At 37.7% G+C, this 24,304-nt stretch overlaps 1 protein-coding gene and 1 long non-coding RNA gene across 2 annotated transcripts in view; both read right to left on the bottom strand.

Moving 5' to 3' along the window:
- LOC121656682 (C-type lectin domain family 4 member F-like) overlaps positions 1–24,304 on the bottom strand; it is a 781,688-nt gene that overhangs the window by 678,237 nt on the left and 79,147 nt on the right. The window lies entirely within an intron of this gene.
- LOC121656736 lies at positions 13,529–15,510 on the bottom strand. Its single transcript, XR_006013456.1, has 5 exons — positions 15,298–15,510; positions 14,302–14,421; positions 14,083–14,205; positions 13,885–14,009; positions 13,529–13,622 (listed from the first exon to the last, which is right to left on the bottom strand). It is a non-coding gene; the product is annotated as an uncharacterized LOC121656736 (long non-coding RNA).

The following is a 24,304-nucleotide window of genomic DNA, read 5'->3' as shown; positions in this document are numbered from 1 at the left end:
CACTGAGGTCCTCAAAAGTCTGTATTTTAAAATGAATGAGGGAGAAAATCTGAGTCCTGATCTGATGAGTTTCTCTCCTGTGTTGAGCATCCATCTGTTGAGTGATTGTTTTCCTCAATATAGAGCTCATTGCAGTCCTCACTGCACTGACCTGCAACACCAGGTTGCTTTTTTAAGAGTGTGGAGTCGGGTCTTTAGGATGAGTCAGTTTCTGTGTGACGGGGTGGCTGGGTTTGACAAACATGGCTATTTGCTGTTTGTTAAAAATCCTCCTGAGTTTCTCAGATGTTCCAGCCACATCAGGGATGACAACGCTTCCCTTTGCTTTTTCTTCTTTTCCTTTCTCCCTGTGTCGGTGGTGTTTCTGGGTCTAGTTGAAGCTTTAATAAAGGTCCAGTCCAGGTAGAAACAATCCATAAGTTCTATCATCCTAAGAGATGTTTTTTCTTTGCTCCTGGGCTTCTACATTGGTGGGGATGTTTTCTGGCCGGTACTGAAGCGTTCTGATAACTCCGAGCTTGTGTTTAAAGGATGAGGGTTGTCCAGTCTGCAGGCTCCTGTCCTCCCTCATGTGGACAGTACAGTCTTTTCATCTTTTCATGTGATTTTGATGTTCTTGTCCACATAGTTGATGTAATCAGTGAAAGTCTGCACTGCTTTGTTGTGATTCATGTCAGTCATTGTTGGAGACCACTTTGTTTACATGCAGCCAGCCATGAAAGCAGTAGAGACGGTAAGTAGATGTCTACTACAGGACAGTAGCCTCCTCCCCAGAAACAAGCTCAACCCAGTGGTTTCACGTGTTACTGCAGTAAAATCTCCCCTTCTCTCCATCAGAACTGAGGACGCTCTTCCTCGATAAGAGCACAATGTTCTGAAGGAACTAAAACAGTCCAGTTGACTTGAGACAACCAACACTGGATGTCATGACTTGGATGAATGAGAATCTTCAGACATCCAGTAATTATGCTTTTTAATTCAAACTTTTAAATCAGAACTGTTTTGCTTTTTCAGAGGCAGGTTTTTCACAATTATAACAAAGATTCTCTGATGATAAACATATTAAACCAGGTCCATCTTTGTTATTTCCCATCTTCATTTTCTCTTTTCTAACACAGACATTACAAATTTAATGTTCCACAGCTTAATGATGTTCAGGATTAACAACAAAGTGAAGGGAAGTGGTCCATAAAATTCTTCACATCTTATCAGTCATGAGCAGAAAAAAGTGGTGCTGTTTGTAACCCGGGTAAAAAATGACTTCTTCCCTCTCGTGCACTTTTCCATGTAATTTCCTCTCGCGGTATTTAATATTCTCGCGAGTGCAGCGTCACACGCTCCCGTGACTGGGGACGGCATGGCTCAGTGGGTAGAGTGGTCGTCCTGCAACCCAAGGGTTGCCGGTTCGAACCCGGCCCGTCGAGCTCATGTCGAGGTGTCTCTGGGCAAGACACCGAACCCCTAATTGCTCCTGATGGGTCATGGTTGAGCACCTTGCATGGTAGCTTCCACCATCAGTGTGTGAATGGGTGAATCTGACGTACATGTAAAGCGCTTTGGATAAAAGCGCTATATAAGTACAGGCCATTTACCATTTGTGACTGTGTTGAGCCAATTGAGTAGCCATATAAGCCAGCAGGTAAATGCTGTCGGCAGGCGCTCAGCGAAGCACGGGGGAGAGTTGCTGCAGGTAGGTTTCAAAGTTGTTTCTTCGCTTCATTTTCACATAATTGCTTTTAATACTAAATGTACCATCTGTTGATTATAGGTGCCTACTACTTCGAGCCTCGGAGCGTCGAGAGAAGTGTTGTGTTTAAGTACGGAAAGGAATTGGTGAGTAAATTGTTGTTGCGCTAACTTTCGCCTAGCCGCCCTTCATTAAATAACATAGGTTGGGTTAGCTGTAGTGCTAATGTGGTGTTGTTAGCCTAGCCGGCTGCATTGGGTTTACATTGGCTGGTTAGCATAGCTGCTAACGGGGTTCCGCTAGCCTAGCCTGCCCCATCAAATTGAATGGGCTGGTTAGCATGGCATTTTATGCCAGTTTCTCAAATGGTTTCAACTAAATGAAATTTGGAACCAACATTAGTCAATGGTTAATGTCTTGTTTAATTAATTAATGTTGTGTGGTGTAATTCTGTGGTGTTGTAAAGCCCAGGTTCACTTTGTTTGTTGTCAATGCTTTTGAATTGAAATCAATGCACTTTACCTTTGTGTGTTAGCACTGTGTATTTTAGCATTTATTGTCTGGATGAATAATAGTGCGCAATATTATAGACAATTGGAATATTAATATATATGGACATATTTTATATTATTATACTATATATTGATATATATTGATTGAAATTATTGTACTATTGAATTCTAGATCATGTATTTAATGCAACTAGTATTATTTATTCATGGTTAAATTTTGTGTGCACACTGATTTGTTGAACAATGGCCCTGTGTTTCATACAGGCCAAGTGTTCAAACTGATGGGGAGCTACAGAGAGACCTAGAGCTTAAACAGAACAATACAACTCAACTCATCGGATTCAGATTATCCATTCTAAATCCGGTAGGAGGCTCCTTGCAGCGGACAAAACTCTTTGCCCTGGTTTTTCCCCTACGACGTCCACATAGCCATTCACACCCGTCACCTTGCCTCTAATAAACTCATCAACTCAAACCCCTGGATTAAACTCATCGTGCCGTACTGGACTTTGGGTCATTTGGGGAATTGGGAAATTGATGTGGGATTTGTGAATGCTCAATTTGCACCCAACCACTGAACTTAAACTTTTTTTAATTTTTGAACCTGACAATTTCACTGTACATATTTATTATTGAATGGCCATTCAGATACTTTTCTAGTTTTTTATAAATGTTGGTGTTTTGTTTGTCTTTCTAATATATGGTACCATCAAACCTAAATTCAGTCTCTGTGCCTCTGTTGTTTCTCCTCCCTCCAGTGAGTTTTATCTAGCCTTCTGAGACTAGCCCAGCTGATACACAGCTTAGCCTGTATTATTATTATAACATACTTGCCACATGTTTTTAGATCAACAAAGCAAGTTTTAATCAATAAAGCGATCAGTTCTTTCCAAAGTGACACCAGTGAGGTTCAGTTAGTTCCTGGAGTCATGCTGCCTAATCGTAATCTGGCTCATCCTATTTTATAAATGTTATCCTGTCAAGTTGTTCTGTTTATCTTTAAAAGTTAAAGATGGTGTTAATCATCAAATTTATAACAACTTTGTAATAACAACAAAAACAAGTGTGAAGAGAATGAAGCTAAATAATTTTGTCACAAATTTACATATTAAAGAATAAAGACAATTTACAGGAGGAAATTGTTCAATAAAGTTCAATTAATATTACAGATTTGATTTAATTTAATTTGAAAGTTAATTTAAATGTAGATACATGTTCAGAGGTGATGGCTGGCTTTGATTTTTACTCAGGATTTCATGACTGCTTTGCAGCTGACAGAAGTTAGTTTCCATAGCTTTAAAACAACCATAGTTAAAAATGTAAAACATGACTATATCGAGGTAAGTCTGATATTGGTGTTTATTCAGATAAAAATCTTTCTTACCTGTAAGTTTGGCCTGCAGCTGCCTGTTACTGTTGTTCAGTTTGCTTATTTTCCAGGACACTGAAAAACAAACAAGACGATCAGCTTAGTTCAATCATCAGGAGTAATTTGATTAATGAATACTGCTAGTAAGCTTGTGTTAGGGCTGGACCGTTAATTGAATTTTAATCTCGATTACAATCTGGGTTTTCAACAATCATAAAAATTAAGTATTCCGATTTTTTGTGCTTTGTGCTGTTGTCAGTTGCAAATCAGGCACCACTAGCATTGCAGCGCTCTGCTACAGACTCCTCCCACAGCCCCAGCTGCTTTGGATTTATTCAACACGAGTTGCCAACACCTCTCAAGTTAGACTGAAAAGTCGCGACTAAACAATCCACCACCTCCCAGAGACCAAAAGCGATAACAAACGTTATAAACAAACATTTTTCCTCTCCAAAGACCAGTGCTGAATTAACACAGTGAACAACCTGGGATTTAAGAAACAACCGCTGAAATAGTTGTTGTTACTGTTGTTTAGGTCACTTATTTTCAAGGATACTGAAAAACAAACAACACAAAATCTGTTTAATTTAATTAACAGAAGAAAATTAATAATGAACATTGTTAGTGGTCATGTATTCCTCCATCACTGAGGCTGATGTAATAGACATCATAATACATGTATGTACCCTGTATCTTAAATCATTTGAACTGTTGGTTTGTTTGTAATAAAAATTAAAAAATTAAACCAGGTCTCAAGAGAAGGAATTTAAATATAGTTGCTCACAAAATGTCACATTATTGAATATAGACAGCTCACCTTAAGAAATAAAATACGGGATATTAATGGACTTTAGTAAAAATATGTTTGGAAGTCAGAACCACACTTCAGTCAGTGGATCCCAGCAGCTACAAAAACTCCTGCACTTGTGTTGACTGATTGATCGTTGGTCTTTCTATCTGTTAACTCTGCAATATGAGCAGAGACGGACTGGCCATCTGGCATACCGGTGGACAGAGTAGTTTTTAGGCTGACACAGTTTATTTATTGGTCCAACTGGTCCATAAACCAGTAGATCGGCAGCCCAACTGACACTGGGCCAAGCTGCTTAAATTTTTTTCACTTCCTATGATTTTTCTACAACACTCTGCATATCTGCAGTATAAATACTTTCTACCACCCGTCAGCTACTTTGTTAGAGAAGGGTCCTGCTCTGATTTTTATCTCAGAACCTGTTCATAACTTCTCTCACCACATTCATGGCCCATTCAGACCTGTGTCTCCAACATCTGTACAGCATCACTGATTTAGAGAAGACATCGTCTTGCTTCCTTTTGCTGCTTCACTCTCACTGCATATCTGAACCTGATCTATCTTTATAGATGTGCACAGCTCTTGGATGACTAGTAGATTTTACAGCTGTTTAACTAGCAAACCTCATTAATACTGAAAAGAAATATGAAATAAAGGTAAACAATATCTAAGAGAAATAGGATGTTATCAACATTTTTCATCCTTCAGCTTCAGTGACAGTAACATGTGTCTGATTGACATGAGACTGATAAATGTTGCCTACAATTGGTCGCCCATCCAAAAACAATACTTTTGGTTAAACATGTGCCAGTGTGAACCATGAACCGTTAGATTCCTCCTTCTCAGCTGAACGATAAACAACAAGAGAGACGTACTAGCGACAGAAAAGCCGATCAGCTGATCACTGACAGCGTCACGATTAACAGGAGAGGGAGGGGGAGATTTCATGACTGCTCTGGAAAAAAAAATCTTGTTTTTTTTTGTCTTTAAAGACTATTGCTATCAACAATGATAGCACAAGCAAATTTCTAACACCTCAAATGGAGGCAAGCTGCTAAGTGGGAGAAATGCTGGATTCTAAAAGCTGTACAAGACAGCAACCATCCACAAACTCTCATTAATAGACAACCTACATCAGGGTAATCCTTTTTTCTGTTTTGTATGATAAAACCATCACTGTCGCCTCAAGACACCAGACAACAGTGACCACAGCAATTCCTGGCCCATTGCCCTAATGTCTGTGATGATGTAATGCTTCTAGAGGCTGGACCAGCAGCATATCAGGTCTGCCTCCCACCAACATTTGAAGCTCCCAATTCACCTACTGAAGCAAACCTTGCACTGACAACACCATTACTATCACTTTTCACACCATGCTGAGCCACCTTGAACACCATGGTAACTATGTAAGAGTCCTCTTCATAGATTATGGCTCAACCTTCAACACCATCACACCAGACATCTTAGTACAGAAACTGCGGTACCTGGACCTCTGACCTTCCACCTGCTCCTGGATTAGAGACTTCTTTCAAACAGACTACAGGATGTGAAACTCACCTCTCCTCCCCCCTCACACTAATCGTGGGTTGAGCCCACTCCTGTATGTCCTGTACACCCATGAATGTGTCCCCTGTCACCCCAGCAGCTACATCATTAGGTGTTCAGATGACACTGCAGTTATGATGCTGACAGAATGATGTCAGGTCAACAACTTACTCCTGAACAGCACAGAGACATTATCGACTTCAGGAGGAACAGGAAGGTTACACTCCTCTCTATATCAAGAGCATACTCACATAATGCATCACAGCATGAAACAAACAGGAAGGGTCTGCAGCATATGATCTGCACAGCTCAAAAAAGCATCAGCCTTGTCAGGACACGGAGCACACATAAACTGCAATATGACTATTAAACCATTTCTAAAATGCTTAGTACACTAAGTGTGTCTGTGTGTATATAAAGATCTCATATGCAATATTCTTTGAGAAATAATTCCTTTCAGTTCTACAATTTCACAAGATTTATTTCCATCCAGTGTTGTATTAATTTTTACCAAGATCTTGTATTGATGATGGGGGAGTCCGACCACTGTGCAAGGCCTTTTCCAGCACGTCCCAAATATCCTCAATGAGGTTACGTTCTGGACTCTGTGGTGGTCAGTCCATGTGTGAAAATGAAGTCTCATGCTCCCTGAACCACTGTTTTACAATCCTGGCATTGTCATTTTGGAATATGCCTGTACGATCAGGAAAGAAAAAATCCATTGTTGGAATTACGGGGTCATTCAGGTATCAGCTGACCTCGTTCTTTAGCAGCATAATGTTGCTGAAACTTGACCTGAACAACTGCAGCAACCCCAGATTGTAACACTGCCCCCACAGGCTTTTACAGTAGGCACTAGGCATGATGGCTGCATCACTTCATCTGCCTCTCTTCTTACCCTGATGTGCCCATCACTCTGGAACAGGGTAAATCTGGATTCATCAGACCACATGACCTTCTTCCATTGCTCCATAGTCTGGTCTTTATGCTCCCTAGCAAACTGAAGCCTTTTTCTCCAGTTAGCCTCTCTGGTTAGTGGTTTTCTTATGGCTACATAGTTGTTCAGTTCCAATCCCTTGAGTTCCCTTCGCATTGTGTGTGTGGAAATGTGCTTACTTTCACTATTAACCCTTTAAAACCCATCCCTAGTAAAAAATGTGGAGAAAAGTCTCATTTTCATCTGAAACCTTTACATGGTCTTTTTACAAAATAATAAAAAATATAAACTAAAGATAGATAGATAGATAGATAGATAGATAGATAGATAGATAGATAGATAGATTACTGTTATATATCAAAATCAATGTAGTACATTATTGTATTTTATTATATATTTTATTGTTATATTTATTGTATATTTCGTATTCTGCAACAGGGGGCAGAGAGCGAGTATCAGATTGTGTACAACTGGGTTTTGAGCCGAGTTCAAAACATGAAGCAATGACAAAGGTTTCAGAAACTCAATACAATTCTTTGTATTAAACATGATACATATGACATTAAAGGGTTAAAAATGTCCCTGAGTTGTACTGGTGATTTTCTTTGATTTGATTTTACCAAACATTTATATGATCGCTGACCACGATAATTCAGGAATTTTTTTTCTGACCATATTTCTTCTCGAAGATGATGGTTCTCCACTTTCCTTCCAGTTTTTAATAATATGTTAAACAGTTTTTAACCCAATTTTAGTAGTTTCTGTAGTGTTCTTAGATGTTTTCTTTGCTTGATGCATGTCAGCGATTCGACCTTCTTAAACAGACTAACATCTTTTCCATGAACACGAGGTGCCTTTCCACATGGTTGTTTAAGAAATGAGAAGCTGCTTGTTGCAACAGTTGGGGTTAAATAACTTGTTGCCAGCTGAAAGATAATCGCCCATGCAGTAATTATCCAATAGGAGGCTCATATCTATTTGCTCATTACATTTGAAATATATTCTCATATTCACCTGGACATGCCTTTACCTTTACAGCAGAGACTTTGCAGTAAAGATGAAAATAAGCTTGAAAATCATGTTTACTTTTTGTTTGTTTGTTTTATATCTTCAAGCACAACTTGGAGATGCAACATAATTTTTTTGTACTTCTATGTGCAATGACAATAAAGCTTTCTAATGATCATATTAAGAATCCGGTGAAACTATAGAATAGTAAGTAAACAACAAATACACAAAAGAAAAATACTTTGGAAAATACAACACGGTACAAGATTAACACAAGAGACACAAACTGAACAAAAGACAAAAATTATCAGATGCTTTGCAATTCAACCTGGTACAGATAGTTTGCTTCTACATACAGTTTTTACTTTGTTTCAGTCTTGACAGAGAAACAAACTTACAAAAACAAATCAATAGCTACTTTTTCAAGTCACGTGAAGTACAAATAAAGGAAGCTCAAAGAGTTTAAGAATGCTTAGAATTAATGGAGAAGTGTATTTTTCATGAAAGTTGACAGTAAACAGAAGTGCTTCACACTTTTAAATTAAGCTGTGAGAAGAACGTTGTTGTAGTGTTGCTGTGGTTTCTTTAATGCAGTGTGGTTAAATGTGTGAGGGCCTATTTTTCCACTGTGGCACTCAGACCAAGTCACCATGTCACATTCGGTTGATCATGCAGCTTATTTTTAGAAGCAGCTCAACACATTTAAAATATATTCTCATATTCACCTAAACATGCCTTTACCTTTACAGCAGAGACTTGGCAGTAAAGACGAAAATAAGCTTAAAAATCGTGTTTAATAGAACAGACATAAATTTAGTAAAAAATTTAAATTACTATTATTTTCTTTTCTTTTTAACCAGCTATTAATAGATTCTTAACCAAGTGTCTGTCTTTTGACAGAATATTTCCTTCTGACAGGTTATGGAAATACAGTACTGTACAACAGAAAGGGATCATATAACCAAGTATTTTCAGTAATAAAACCCATAAAATTTCCAGAGCTGTGTTATTTTATCACATTTCCAAAAAAGATGTCAGTGATCTGTATTCAGAACTCCACCTTCTCTCCAACAGGGTATGTCTGTGCTTAATTGTTTGCCCTGGACCTTAAAAAAAATAAAAAGTATACCAGGTTTTTCCAGAACTCCCTCCAGATCCATGAGCTAGAAGCCGAATGATAAATTTTCCAAATATTTAACCAATCTCCATCTGCAATTTTTATGTTAAGTTCTGATTCCCATGTTCTTTTATGTATTTTGTAGAATGCCTATTGTTATTATTTTTATTATATTTCAGATATAATTCTTATCTTGGTTTCTTTGTTTGCTTTGTTTATGATTTGTACCAGACTATTCACTTCTTTGGTGGGGTCCATCCTGATCTATTTCCTAAAATAGCTTCTAAGTTGCAGGTATCTGTAGAATTCATGTTTATCCAAATCAAACTTTTCTTTCATTTCTCAAAAACGCTCCAGCTGTTCATCTTTCAGTGAGACACAACGTGCCATAATTCCCTTGGTTGTTCACTGTTCAGACCTTTTGTCATATTAAGTTAAAAATTGGTGTATGCTATCCACCTTAGTAAATTGGTGTCTTTCTATATCTTATAACTCTTAATTATACTGAACCACTGCCTCAGTGTAAACGTTGGGTTTGGATCTATTTGTTTTTTATTTTCATCTTGTACATTTCTTCATCTCCTATAATACTCCATATTGGGTTTTCTCTGCATTTTGTTGCCATTTCCTTCCATTTTGCTGTATAATCTGGTTTACACCAACCTACGGTATATCTCAGTTGAGCTGCATAAAAGTAATCTTTAAGATATGGGCGTCCCATTCCTCCTCTGTCCTTTGGCAGCTAGAGAGTTTCCTTTGTTATTCTAGGCTTTTTGCCTTCCCAAACAAACCCTGATATTATTCTATTCCAGCTCGTAATTTGGGACTCGATGACTACACTGGAAGGGAATTTGTTTATATTTGTTTCTTACTGATATTTACTTTATATCCTGATAGCTGTTCGTATGTTTGGAAAAGTTTCATCAATATAGGTAGTGATTTATTTGGATGTCTGATGTAGGTTATGACATCATCTGCAACAAGTCCTATTTTTTCTTTTACACCATTCACCATCACTCCTCTGATCTCTTGGTCCTGTCTAACAACCTGCGCGAGAGGCTCTATAAAGAGAGCAATCAGAGTGGGTGATAGACAGTATTCTTGGCTTGTCGATCTCTGTAGTCTAATGTTGTCTGTCAAACTTCTACTGATTTTTACTCCAGCGGTTTGGTCTGAATTGTGTCTTTACACACTGTATTGGTTTATTATTATTATAATTGAGTAGGTTCAATACTTTGTACAGAGTTTTCCAATTAACACATTAAAAAGCATTTACAGCGTTTATACTTAACACTGTGCTCTTTTTGTCTTTTGTTGCTTGATCTCTCGCCTGTAATGTTCTCCTAATATTATCATGCGTCTGACGTCCTCTGATACATCCTGTTTGATCTTCTAGTATTTCTGATACAAAAGAGTTTAATCTTTTAGAGATTATTTTTGTATATATTTTGTAGTCCACATTAAATGTAGAAATGGGCCAAACTATGGTGCCTTGCATCCTTCACACTGTCGCTGATGTGTCTTTGCTAACTCAAGCTCGACCTATGCACAGTGTCTTGTTGTGGTCTTGGCCCCATCTTCTCGACTGTTTTTACCCAGCCTTAAACGGTAGGTTGTGACAACCTTCAGCTTCCTGTGCACACAATTCTTAGGGGACTTCACATGGACCCACAACACAATGTTTGATCACAAAGGCAAAGCAGCATCTATTCTTCCTGTTATACTCGCTCAGTAAAATAAACTTGCAACAACACCTGCTGTTGTCCTTTTATCACTGCTCTGTTGAGAGTGTGTTATCTTATAGCATACTAGTGTAGTAGAACAGCAGCTCCACAGCAGACAACAAGCCCAGAGTGATCAAAACAACACAAAGGATAACAAATTAACACCGGTCTGCGTAACTGGGCAGCCAAAACCAAAAACACCATACTGTTGAACAGTTGTTATCCCAAAGCTAACAACACACTGAACACAGACCTGAAATTACAATGACAGTGACTGACTTAACAATTACTGTCATTTAAATGTACCACTATCGTAATTATTACAGTGAAGTATTGACTGGTATCATGGCATCAATACCTTGTATGCAGTTTTATTACTGACACCTATGGGCATTTTTTCATTGTAAATACACTTTATACTTACATCACATGTTGGGGTGTGAAAGTGTGATGGGGTGTGAATGTGTGTGGATGTGTGCAGTTTGTAGTGTGTAATTAATTTTTTTTTAAATTGTTACTAAAAGGGAATATGTGCCCTGCACGGTGGTGTGGTGGTTAGCATCGCAGCCTCACAGCAAGAAGGTTGCCGGTTTGAGCCTCGGCTGGGGGGAGGTTCGAACCGGGGGTGGTGGCCCTTCTGTGTGGAGTTTGCATGTTATCCCCGTGTATGCGTGGGTTCTCTCCAGGTTCTCCGGCTTCCTCCCACCGTCCAAAGACATGGAGATAGGTTAATTGGTTATTCTAAGATCTCCCTAGGAGAGAGTGTGCGTGTGAATGGTTGTTTGTCTATCTGTGTTGGCCCTGTGACAGACTGGTGACCTGTCCAGGGTTTACCCTGCCTCTCACCTGTTAAAATGCTGGGATAGGCTCCAGCTCACCCGCGACCCGTAATGGAATAAGCGGTCAAGATAATGAATGAATGTCCTTTTATTTTATTTCTTTTTATCTTTATTGATGGTAATGCACCAACACAAAGCAGTGAATTTTATCAACTTTAAAGACAGTTTGTGGAGGCAAAACATGTTGCCATGAAAAAATATCGTTACAATCATTCCAAAATACTCAGAACCCAGACCGCTGAAATGTGATACTGACTAAATTCAGTGTAAATGTCATGTGGGTGTAGTGTGCATGAAGACAAATGACAAACTCTGTCCCTGACACTTCATTTTCGAAGCGAGTGGCATCTGAACCGTCCCACGTTATTAGTAGAAATTATAAAGGTTATACAGCCGTTCTTTCTGTGTGTGACGAACAAACGATCCTGTTAACTGGTTTTGAGGTATTGTATTTTATCTTACTGTATATGGACAGAGTGATGATCCCAGCTAACATCACCAAACACAGCACGGCACCTCCGACAAGCCCTCTCTGGACTGTAGGATGCTTTGGAGTCTGTGGTGCTACATGAAACAAAGATCACAGATTAAACCAAACAATGGGTTCATACTTTCCTCCACCATGTTTTAATGAAATTTTTTTAACATCATGTCATTTATTTACCTCCATCCTGTGACTGAAAATTGGTCCGACTATCCACAACATCACCTGCAGTCTCATAGATGCTCACTTCCATCTCTTCCCATTCTTCTCCACCTTCTCGCTCCTTTCTGGTGTATCTCACCTTTGTTGACAAATCTGGTTTGGCATAAATATCTGAGGACATTGTGGAACAACTGAGACAGCTGAGCAGATGCTGCACTTGCTGTGTGCTTCGTGTTGATGCCCTTATTTGTTCTTCTACCTCATGCAACACTGACTGGCAGATACGCCCCATAATTATAAGGAAGTAACACCAATACTATTGGTGCAGCCATTGCTTCCTGTACCCACTTCAGTCGGATATTATAAGATGAACTTTGCGGAAGTGGCTAAAACTTAAGCAGCAGGTTTGTGTGTGTGTGTGTGTGTTTGTTATGGTTTTAGTTAAACCCCTCATATGCTTAATTTTTTGGGTTTTCTTTTCAATAAAGAATTTTGTGAAACCATTTACAAATAAACACATCAGTGTTTGTTGGGAAAGAAAAACAGATTTTGCTCATTTCTTCTTAGCTGCTGCTATGTTCATGCTGTGAAGTGGCACACACAAACACACCAGCACATACATAAACCAGTTTAGCAACTTGCACAAATTGGGAAATTTTACTTTGTCTCATTCTTTTTTGTTCTATCACTTAAAGAAACTGAAAGTGGTTTTAAAAACACATTCTGCTTTTTCCCATAGAAAACAGAATATTTTAGATATGCATCAAATTTCCAAAGCCACTGAGCCATTTTCCATGTGGTTCAGTGTAAACTTTGGAAGTCTCCTCAGGGTTCACATTAACGTCTACTTTCCAGACCCTGTTAAATGAAAATCATACCGTCAGAAGTAAAGCCACAAAACAGTTTATGCTTCTTCCAGTTGGTTTAGTTGAATAATTAAGTTACCTTTTGTTTGTTTGTTTGTTTTGTCATTTCAGATTTGATTAATAAAAAAAATTAATACAAAAATGTAGGCGTCCCCTTGAATTGTCACAAGAGACTTAAATACAAATGAATTTATATTAAGATTCTTTTATCAAATATTAGACAAAATTTAGTTCATGTTGCCTGTAAATGATTACAGTTTCATCTGATTTAGATGTTTTAGCCAGAGGTATTGATGATGAATATTCAAACAGTACCAGTCAAAAGTTTGGACATGAATTCCCATTAAATCTAAATGTGTTCGCAGTTTTACGTTTTTTACGTTTTTATAGATGTGTCTGAACTTAATGTAACATCAAAAGAAAAACATCTTCTTATGTATATGTCGGCTCTGATCCGTCCACCCATTGCCATTTCTTCTTCCACTCCTTTGTTTCTACTCTTTCCAGACCAATCCAGGAATCTTCATTATCTCCACGTTTAATCAGATCAGTTAAAAGTTCCTTTGCAGTTTTTCAGAGAAATAGATAATCTTTAAAATTATCATTTTAATACTTATTTGTACTAATCAAATCACATTTAGTGTTTGAACCTTAATGTTAGCAATGCTGTAATAATAATTCTAACATTAATTACCAAAGTGAATCATTTACACTCACATGAACAGATTTACATTACAACACAAACACATTCTTTTTCTAATGTTTTGGGGCTTTTCTCTTAATTGCTAAATCACTTAGAAATGATTTCAGTTATTATACATACGTGTTTAAGTTTGCTGTTTATTATCAGCAGGGTTGCTCCTCTTCTCTCGCAGTCTTTCTGGCTCTCAGTCCAGTTTTTCTTCTCAGTAGACATGTAGTAACAATGACATCCAATCCTGTGCCATTCTTCAAACAGACGTGTTTGTCAATCAGGTTTTATTGAGTCATGTTTTAATAAGATTTCTTAAGTATTTCTCACCTGCTTTCTCCCACTTTGTTTGCTTCTCTTTCTTGAATCTGCAGAAACTGCTGCTCAGGTTATCAGAACTGTGTCTTATCGGCTCTTCAAACTCAGTTATTGGTTGTTTTTCTTTCAAAACAGCTGCAACATTTTAATAAAACCCACAAAATAAACAGGTGAAAAAAGATCCATCATCAAAGCTGTGTTACTCATAACACACAGAGGCGAGGTCCTTACAGAGTTTGAACAGGACACTGATCCCCACTAACAGCAGCAGACACAGGAGACCCAGAATTACTGGAGCAGGTCAGAAAGGGATTTTTCTGGTAGCTGGAAGATGGTTGTGAGTGTTTGTCCCTGCCAAGACAAAGAAGAGAACACAAATGGGTTTGTTGTTCTGGATCTTGGAAGAGAAAAATGATAACCGTGTAAAACACAGTTTCACATGGGAAGAGAGGGACGCCATATTTGTTAGTTAACCTGCCAGAAGGGGGACTTTGATACTGCTGGAACAGGACACGGGATCTAAAGCTACCCACCTTGTTTAATTACAAGTTACTCTAAGGGAACTGGAGATAACCTCCCTGAATTATTTTTGGTTTTTGTATTTAACCAGATTACACTTTTGTATAAACTCTAATTCATAGACTGTATAATTAGAATTATTTTTAACTTTTTTTTTTCTTTAATTTGTTTTTAATTTTCTCTTGTAAAAGAGCGTGTGTCTCAGTCTCATTGCCTGTATGAGTAAAGGTTAAATACATTCTTAAAAATACAGAAGACTAAATAAATTGCTGCCTAAAATCCAGAGTTTTAGTTTAAAAAATACACTGAATTAAATAATACAAAATAACTGTAAATATTAGTCATGCAAAACAAAAGAAAACTCAGGAGAAGCCGAATCGTTGTGCACAGAGGCCAGCGAGAAACTAAGGAGACAGTGAAGTATGTAATATCAGCTAATTTAACAAACGTGGCACAAAATCCAGATTATTTTCACTGAAGTAAAAACTTGTTTTGTGATTTAGTTTCAGAGAAAAGTACTTGCATGCATCAACAAGTCCACAATTTATTTCCATCTGTAGAAATAATATTTCTCTTGTTTCCTTGTATGTTTGTAAATTTGTAGACAAAACCCTTAAATGTCATTGTGCTGTTGAAAATGTTGGATCCTCAATATTTACCAGATTAAACATGTTAAATATTCACTGGTGAACTCCAGCATAGATTTACCTCCATGGTGGACCAGCCTGACCACCAGTGAACGTGACAGCATCCCCATAAACATCACCTCCCTCCACTTTTATCCCGTCATCTTCCCAAACTCCGTTGTTGTATCGCACAGTTGCAGTAAAATCTGGCTTCTTGAAGGCATCTTCAGGCCAACAAGAACCAAGACTTCCGTGTGTGTTTCTGTTTTGTGCTACACTGGTTTCAACATGAAGTACAGAGGAAGTTGTGGCAGGAAGAGATAAACACACACAACCTAAGTTTCATCTCTGAACAGCAATACCTAAAAATAAGTATTTTCTCAGTCATCAGTTGGGCCTAAAAAGCTTTTTTCCCCCTGGAATAAAAACTTGATTTAAACTATTTAATTGCATTTTGATGTTTGGTTTCCACCTGACATATTATTTCTTTTATGTTGTGTTAATAGATCAAACTGCAGAGGAGTAAATATTAGTTGACATTACTAAACTGTTTGAATTACAGACAAGTTAAATGACAATAAAAACAATCTGTAGGTTTTTCTTAACTAGACTATTAATTATTATGATCTGGCTTACACAAATACAGATTAGATGACAATGAATTGGCTCAATTTGATTGTATGTAAAGTGATCTGAGCAGGAACGAAGTTTTGATTTCAAAGGTGAGGGGGGGCAGAAGTATTTATTTATTTTTTATATAAAACTAATCTTTCAGCTCACTGTGTTTTCTAGAAGTTCTTCAAGTTTTCTGTTGCTAATTTTAAGCTTAATGTTTCATTTTTTGGTTTGACTGGTTGTAAAGCATGTAGTAAAACATTATCACCCATTTCTATGTTTCACCTTGTTAGTCAACTTCAGTACCACCAATTTTACACGTATTTATGGAATATCATCATTTACATAGCACCACCTAATGGTGGGCAGGTCAAACTGGCATCACAGAGTCACGTGGTGAGGTACCAGGGAATGGCTGCATCGTAGGAGATCTCCGAATCCCATCAATTTAATACAGGTTTTAAACAACTTATACTCTCCCAAAAGGTACTCTAATGGGCACTGGTAACTCTTTGAAATTACAGAGTTTGAAGTTTTTGTGAAATATGGCCGCAAGTCAAAAGAAAAAGAGTGTACAAACACGCTTGGCAACAGTTGCGATGGGGGAGGCTAATGTTAGCCCTCCGAAAGCTAAAGCTAGCGTCGACACTGCCAGCCAAGAAGAGCGACCAAAGATGGATATAAGTGCCTTATTTGCAGAGATGATGAAAATGGGGGCCGTGCTGAATGGTGTTGCAACAGATGTTTCATTTATTAAATCAGAAATGGCTGAGCTGAAAAGTACTCTAAATGCAACACAAATACGACTGACCGAAGCCGAGGCTCGGATTTCGGATGTGGAGGACAAGATGGCTGATGTGGTTCGAGATAACAGCAAATGTGCCAAAAAGCTTCAGCAACTTTTTGCCCGTGTTGACGACCAGGAAAATAGGAGTCGTAGGAAGAACCTTCGACTTGTTGGGCTAAAGGAAAGTCTGGGGACGAGTGGCAATCTAACTGACTGTGTGAAGAAAATCCTCGCTGATGGTTTGGGCTTAAATGGAGATGAGTTTGAAATTGAGCGATGCCACAGAAGTCTGAAACCGCGCCCCAACCCTGGACAGGCTCCCCGCATTGTATTTGTGCGATTTCTTCGCTATTCTGCACGACATAAAGTCCTGATGGCTGCCAAACAAAAGAAGGGCACAGTGTGGGAGAACTGCCACCTGTCATTTTATGAGGATATGACAGTTGAGCGTGCAGCGCAAAGGAAGCTCTTCTCCCCGGTGATGAAGACGCTGTGGCAGCATCAGGTGAAGCATACACTGACACACCCGGCAACACTCCGGTTCACATGGAGAGACCAGCGGCTAAGTTTTGAGGACGTCGAGGAGGCCGAGAAATTTGTGCGGGATAACATTGAAAAGGTGGTGGAGTGATGAGCTTACTGGCCAAATTTTGTTGTTATGTTTATGGGAGAGAAGCGTGATGTAACTTTATCAAGACGGGATCGGAATCACTGTGGTGCTGACTGGGCAGCTGGAGTGGAGGTTGCTGTCTGCGGGACCCACACGGACCGGAAACTTTGGACTTTACCGGGAGGGCATTGACACTGTCATGTTCTGTTTTAGGACAGTGCTTCATTTTTTATTTTTGTTTTTTGTTTGTTCTGGTGGAAACTTTGAAGGTGAGGTACTCATGTTTTTTGCATTTTGTGTCATCCTGAGCTGTCAAAACATGTTTAATTATTTGAGACTGGATACAGTGCATTATGACTTAGTATAGAATAAAGATGGCCAATAGTTACGTTAATGTTGTGTCATGGAACATAAATGGCTGTGGCACACCAATTAAAAGGAAAAAAATACTCAGTTATCTTAAATCTCATAACACTGATGTTGCTTATATTCAAGAAACCCATTTCGAAAATGAAAGTGAAGCCTTGAAGCTTAAAAGAGATTGGGTTGGGAAAGTTTTTCATAATTCAGTATCAAGTAAAAGCTGTGGTGTTGTGATACTTATTCATAAAAGACTCAATTTTGTTCTATTACAACAATTGAAGGATGAAGATGGTAGATTGTTATGTATACAGGCACTTATTAATGGAGTCAAGGTTGTTTTGTGTAATATCTATGCCCCGAACAGGGATGATCCTGATTTTATATATAAGGTTAATAAAATGTTGGGAAGCATAGATGGGAATGTTTTGCTCGGTGGAGATTTTAACAATGTGCCTGATGAGCATATCGATAGAAGTACCATCAATACATCCCCAATTATAAAAACAGGATTAGCATTGAACTCTCTAAAAGATGATCTCGGTTTTGTAGATATTTGGAGACTTGTACATCCTCTGGAAAAGGAATACACCTTTTATTCACATTCCCACAAAACTTATTCTCGAATAGATTATTTTTTGATTTCCAATTTATGTGTTGATTTAGTAGAGAATTGTAAAATAGGTGTCATTGCGTTAACAGATCATGCACCTGTGGAACTGCACATAAACTTACAGGTTGAGATGAAGAGCAAGGGTAGATGGAGATTGAATTCAAGTATTTTACAGGATGAAAAATTTGTTTCAACACTCAGAGAGGACATACAGTATTTTCTAGAGGTGAATGTTGGATCTACAGACAAGCTGGCCACTGTATGGGATGCTTTGAAAGCATTTGTTCGTGGCAAGTGTATAGGTTATAGCTCTAGTAAAGTTAAAGAAAGCAAAGAAAAGATCCAGACGTTGGAAAAACGTATAGGTATACTGGATAAACAACTGGCTGAAAAATTTGATAATAATACATTTAAAGAAATCTGTCAGCTTAAATACGGTCTCCATGAAATTTATAACAAGAAAGCGGAATACGCTCTTTTTCGGCTTAAAACTAATTTCTATGAAAACGGTGAAAAAACTGGAAAGTTATTAGCACGACAACTTAAAAGAATGGATAACCAACATATTATTACTGCCATTAAAAAAGGTGATAAATTAGTTACGTCTTCATCAGACATTAACATGGTTTTTAAAACATTTTATCAAAACTTGTATACATCTGAGAATACGGTTAGTACGGATCAATTGAATTCATGTTTTGACAAAATAACAACACCAAAAATTTCAGACGAGGGAAAGGACAAATTGGAAAGCCCTCTGACTGAGGATGAAGTTAAAAAAGCCATTGGTGCAATGAAAACTGGAAAGTCACCAGGGATTGATGGCTTCCCAGTTGAATTCTACCAGAAGTTCATGGACATACTTTGCCCGTTCTTAACGGAAGTATTTCACGAATCGTTTGAATATGGGGTGCTACCTGAAAGCTTTAATGAGGCAGTAATATCATTAATTCCGAAAGGTGATAAAGATTTAACTGACCCAGCCAATTACAGACCAATAAGTTTAATAAATGTTGATTGTAAGATATTATCCAAAATATTAGCAACAAGGTTAGAGACTGTACTACCTCAAATTATTCATAGGGACCAGGTAGGGTTTGTCAAGGGCAGATCTGCTGCTGATAATATGAGAAGATTGCTGCATCTCTTATGGGTGCATAGAAATAATCAAGCTCCTGTGTTGGCTGTATCTTTGGATGCCCAGAAAGCCTTCGACAGGGTAGAATGGAGTTTTTTGTTCACTGCCCTGGTGAAATTTGGTGTAGGTGTTAACTTTTGCAAATGGATTAGAACCTTATATTCATGTCCAAAGGCAGCTGTGTTCACAAATGGGATTCTCTCTTCATTTTTTAATATTTCCAGATCAACCCGTCAAGGGTGCAGTTTAAGTCCACTGTTGTTCACTATCTTTTTGGAACCTTTGGCCATTCAAATTAGAGAAAATTCAAAAATAAAGGGTGTACATGGGGGAGGCAGAGAATACAAATTGTTTTTATACGCAGATGACATTTTGGTATTATGTCAGGATCCCACAAATTCTATTACAAATTTACTGGATGTTATTGATAATTATTCAGTGTTTTCTGGGTACAAAATAAATTGGCATAAATCTGAGGCCATGCCAGTCTCCCACACCTGCAGCCGTGGTTCATTATCTGGTCTCAATTTTAAGTGGATGAATAAAGGAATGAAGTATCTCGGAATCAAATTGGGCCCGGATATAGATGACATTATGGCTGACAATATAGGAAAATTGCTTAATAAAATTAAGACTAATTTGGATAAATGGACTAAGTTAAATTTGACCTTATGGGGGAAAGTTAATACAGTAAAAATGGTTATACCTCCACTTGTTAACTACTATACGGGAATGTTGCCTATGTGCATCCCGCGGCCACTGATATTAAGTTATAACAATATGATAAAGCACTTTCTTTGGAATGGTAAAAAACCCCGTATCAATATTAATCGACTTTGCCAGCCCAGGAAGGAAGGGGGACTTGCCCTGCCCAATATAGAGCACTATAGCATTTCTTTCGAGATGTCTCGATTAGCCAAGCATTGGGCAGGGGAGATCAACCTAGATTGGATTCTTATAGAACGGGAACTAGCATCTCCATTCACGCCAATTGAAATTTTGCTACAAAAAATAAGTAAAGACAATAATTTGCAAAATCCTATTTTGAAATTTTCAAAGACGGTATGGTTGGAGGTACATAAGAAATACAAACTTATCTGATATATTCAAAAATATGCCCCCTTGTGGCGTAATCCTAAAATTAAAATTGGTAAAGAAACTATCTATTGGACGCAATGGTTACGGAAAGGTATTAGAACTGTTGGTGATTTACTGGTTGGGGATGTGTTCATGTCATATGAGGATATCAAATGCAAATTTAATTTGGAAGGTCCTGGTCATTTTTGGAAATATTTGCAAATAAGGGATTGTTTAAAAGAAAAGGTTAAGGTATTACAGGAGCAAAACCCGGTGGAGACGTTTCTGCGATTACCCCCACTATTGTGTAAAGCCTCAAAATGGTACAATATTTGCCCCTGGATTTCAAAAGATATAAGTAGAAGTCTCAAAGTAATATGGGAAAAAGATTTAGGTTGCAAAATTGATAATGATTTGTGGGATTCAATCCTTTCAAATAATGGGTTATACATTAGAGAAGCCAGGGGTAAATTTATCCAGTACAAAATTTTAAATAGATATTATTATACACCATCCAGACTTTGCAGAATGGGTGTTGGCAGAGATGATTTGTGTTGGAAGTGTCAAATGAGTAGAGGTACTTTGATACATGCTCTCTGGGAATGCCCCAAAGTCTTCCCGATATGGGACAGCATTTTGAGTTACATGCAGGGCTGGTTACCTTGTACTTTGCCTAAATCACCCAAACTATGTTTATTAGGAGATAAAAGTGAGGTACCTTTTTTGAATAAACATACCTTCAGAGTGTTAAATACTGGACTGGTGACATGTGCCCGTCTTATTTTGAAATTTTGGAAGGACCCTCGGGTTCCAACAGTTAAAATGTGGACAGAAAAAATGACTGAAAATATTGCTTGTGAAAAAATGCTGGGAAGAATGCATTGTAAAAATGAAGCCATCTTGGAACAATGGGACAGCTTTTGCACTTGTATGTATACGAAGTGAATTGACAGGATACACACAGTTCATCCTCACCAATTTGTTTTTGTTTATTTTCTTTTGTTCAATTTTTTGTATTGTGTTTATAAAATGCAAAACTAATAAAAACTTAAATTACAAAAAAAACTGGCATCACAGGTGGGAAGAAATTTTATAAAATGTCCATTATTCAGTGTAAGTAGTCAAGTCTTAAATTTTATTTTAAATAAGTGTAACACAGAACCAAAGTTTCTAAACACATGTTGTCTGCGATCATTAGCAGAGATAAATTCCTGGCAGAGTTTCTTCATCAACTCTTTCTTCATGTATGTGAGAAAATGTGACAAACTGCCACATTGTTAAGGCGTTTCTGCCTCATGCAGTTGCAAAGCCAGGTCTTTAACCTCCTAAGTGGCCTGAAACTCCTCTCAGCTTCAGCATGATGATGATGGAACAATCAACAGTCACAAGGACGTCCACCTGGTCAAAAAGATCTCTGACTTCAGGATGTCTGGTGTTTGAACTTTGAAAGCTCTGATCCAAATTACTCTCCCTCCTCCAGCCTCTTCTCCTGCATCTCCTTCAGCTTCTACTCTCCAGCGGGACAGCGGGAACAGCCAATCAAACAAGAAATGGCAGAGCCAATGGAGGAGCTTGTGGGCGGTCTAAACTAAGGGAAATAGGCTTCAGCTTGTTTTCCGCTTGGTCCTAGTGCTTGACGAGTCTCTGTTTACTATAGTAAAACATTGTTTTTGGACAGTAAAAAGTGCAGGCGACCAAAACGGCCTTTTGAAAAAGTGCAGGGGACATGTCCCCTGTGTCCCCCCTAAAATTACGCTGAGCACTTATCAATACAGATATTTTTTCACTGTCATCATTTGCTGATACCAAATTTTTCAGGAAATGAAACCTTCAAAGTTTCACTGATCAATAAGAAAGATTTGATCTGCTAGTTACACCAAAGCTTTTCATTAACTTGCAAAGAAAGAAAAGTTATTCTTCTTGCTTCTAATATTTTCATGTAGTCGGATTTGTACATTTTAAATAAACATGAATCAAACTGAAATAAAAATAGATTTGAACTAAAGTAGAAGTTTTAATATGAATCAGTTTTTATGTTATGACTCATCCAGCATCTGGACTGTTTCTGGTTTGACTCTGACTGTTAAACCTTTCTAACATCAGCTGACGGTTGTCAGGTTAACCCATCATCACTGCAGCTTTTAGGAAACTGGACCACATGACCAGTCTCAGCTAACATCAGGCTGCTGAAGTTAATGTAGATCTTTTTCTTTCCTCTTTGTCTCTATTTCTCTTCAGGGACCAGCTGGTCCTGTTGGAGATACAGGTGTATCTAGACCTCAGGGACCCCCTGGACCACAAGGACCCAGTGGGCGCTCCATTATTGGACCTCCGGTAGGACACAAGACCTTCTGTCTTCATCTTCTCAGTCTCAGTGTTCAGGCTTCAGCTCCAACTTTATATGTTACTTTATGTGCAGGGCGCTCAAGGAGAGAGTGGACAGAAAGGTGATCCTGGACAGCAAGGACCACAGGTACCAGCTGTCTACACAACAGCACCCAATTTAATCTGGGATTATAGACATATCACCACAACACTGAAAGAATTCTTCATGTTTAACATGTAATTCATGTTTTTCCAAACATATTTAATAATTATTAACGCCCACAATCACTTATTGTTGTTCAGAATGCTCCCAAACATAAATAATATTTACATTTTCAGCTTGCTTATGTTTTGTTTTGACGTTTTCATTCTTCTTTGTTTTTCAGTCTTTTAGCCAGAAAATGCCAGTGTACCTGTATTTTTTGTTTGTTTGTTTGTTTGTTTGTTAGTTTTTGCTAAAAAAAAATAATAAATTAAAATTAGATTTTATTCTCTGCTGTAAGATATAAGGTCTTACTCAGATTTCTTTTTGTTTTCTTTTGTTTACATTGTCAAAGCATGACTTCTGTGTCCTAGTTAGTCACACAGCTCCAGTAAGGAGGGGAGAAAATATTAGTCTGCTGTATTTTTATTTTAAAGCTACTATTAAATATTAACTTCTATTAAACGCCCACAATCACGTATTGTTGTTCAGAATGCTCCCAAACATAAATAATATTTACATTTTTAGCTTGCTTATGTTTTGTTTTGACATGTTTTCATTTTTGATTGATAGATTGATAGATTATTTATTATTATGATAGATTATTTATGTAAAGATGTTTTATTTCTCATATATCTAGTGTGGCCACAGTTATCACAGCAGTATGCAAATGTGTGTGTGTACAGAAGAGGAACACAATGATTTCCTTTCTTAGTATAGCAATAGACAAATATAAATATAAATAATAAGAGTGGTCTTATACCCATAAAGCTCCTCTTAGCAAAGCAAATTTGTTTGCCACAATACAGCAGCCAAGTCACCATTCTGCTTGCTATGACGCTGGTCAGGACATCTTAAACAAAATAAAGCCTAGTAAAAAGTATGTGCAGCTTTAAAGGTTCACCACAACAGAGGAACCTTTACATTGTCATTTAGCTGTATATTTGTAGTAGTATTGTATGATGCTTTGATTATGGCTAAAAAATACACAATATAAAGACAAAAGTCTAGAAGAAAATACCAGTAAGCTGCTGCTAATGCATCAGACTCTGAGAGTAAAACCACAGACCGCTTTAAGTGGTTAAACATTGTTAGACCAGATTGTTTCATTTTCTCCTTTTAATCCTTAAATCAAGATTTTTCTCAAAAACCATTTTGTCCTTTCAAATCCTTTTTTTCAGCCCACAAGCTGCTGGTTTCACATAGTTTCCTCAGAGGAAGTCATGGTCTGAATCACATCAGTTTTTATTTCACTGATTAAGAAGTCAGAGTTAATATCTGGTTCACCATGAAATGAAACAGTGTGTGGAAGAAGATTTTAGGTGTTTATCTACCACATTTTATTACCTTTTATTATTTTTT

Source organism: Melanotaenia boesemani, chromosome 17, assembly GCF_017639745.1.
Source record: "Melanotaenia boesemani isolate fMelBoe1 chromosome 17, fMelBoe1.pri, whole genome shotgun sequence".
Taxonomy (NCBI): Eukaryota; Metazoa; Chordata; class Actinopteri; order Atheriniformes; family Melanotaeniidae; genus Melanotaenia; species Melanotaenia boesemani.
The sequence above is the reverse complement of the archived record's forward strand: the minus strand, read 5'-3'. Positions and strand labels throughout refer to the sequence as shown.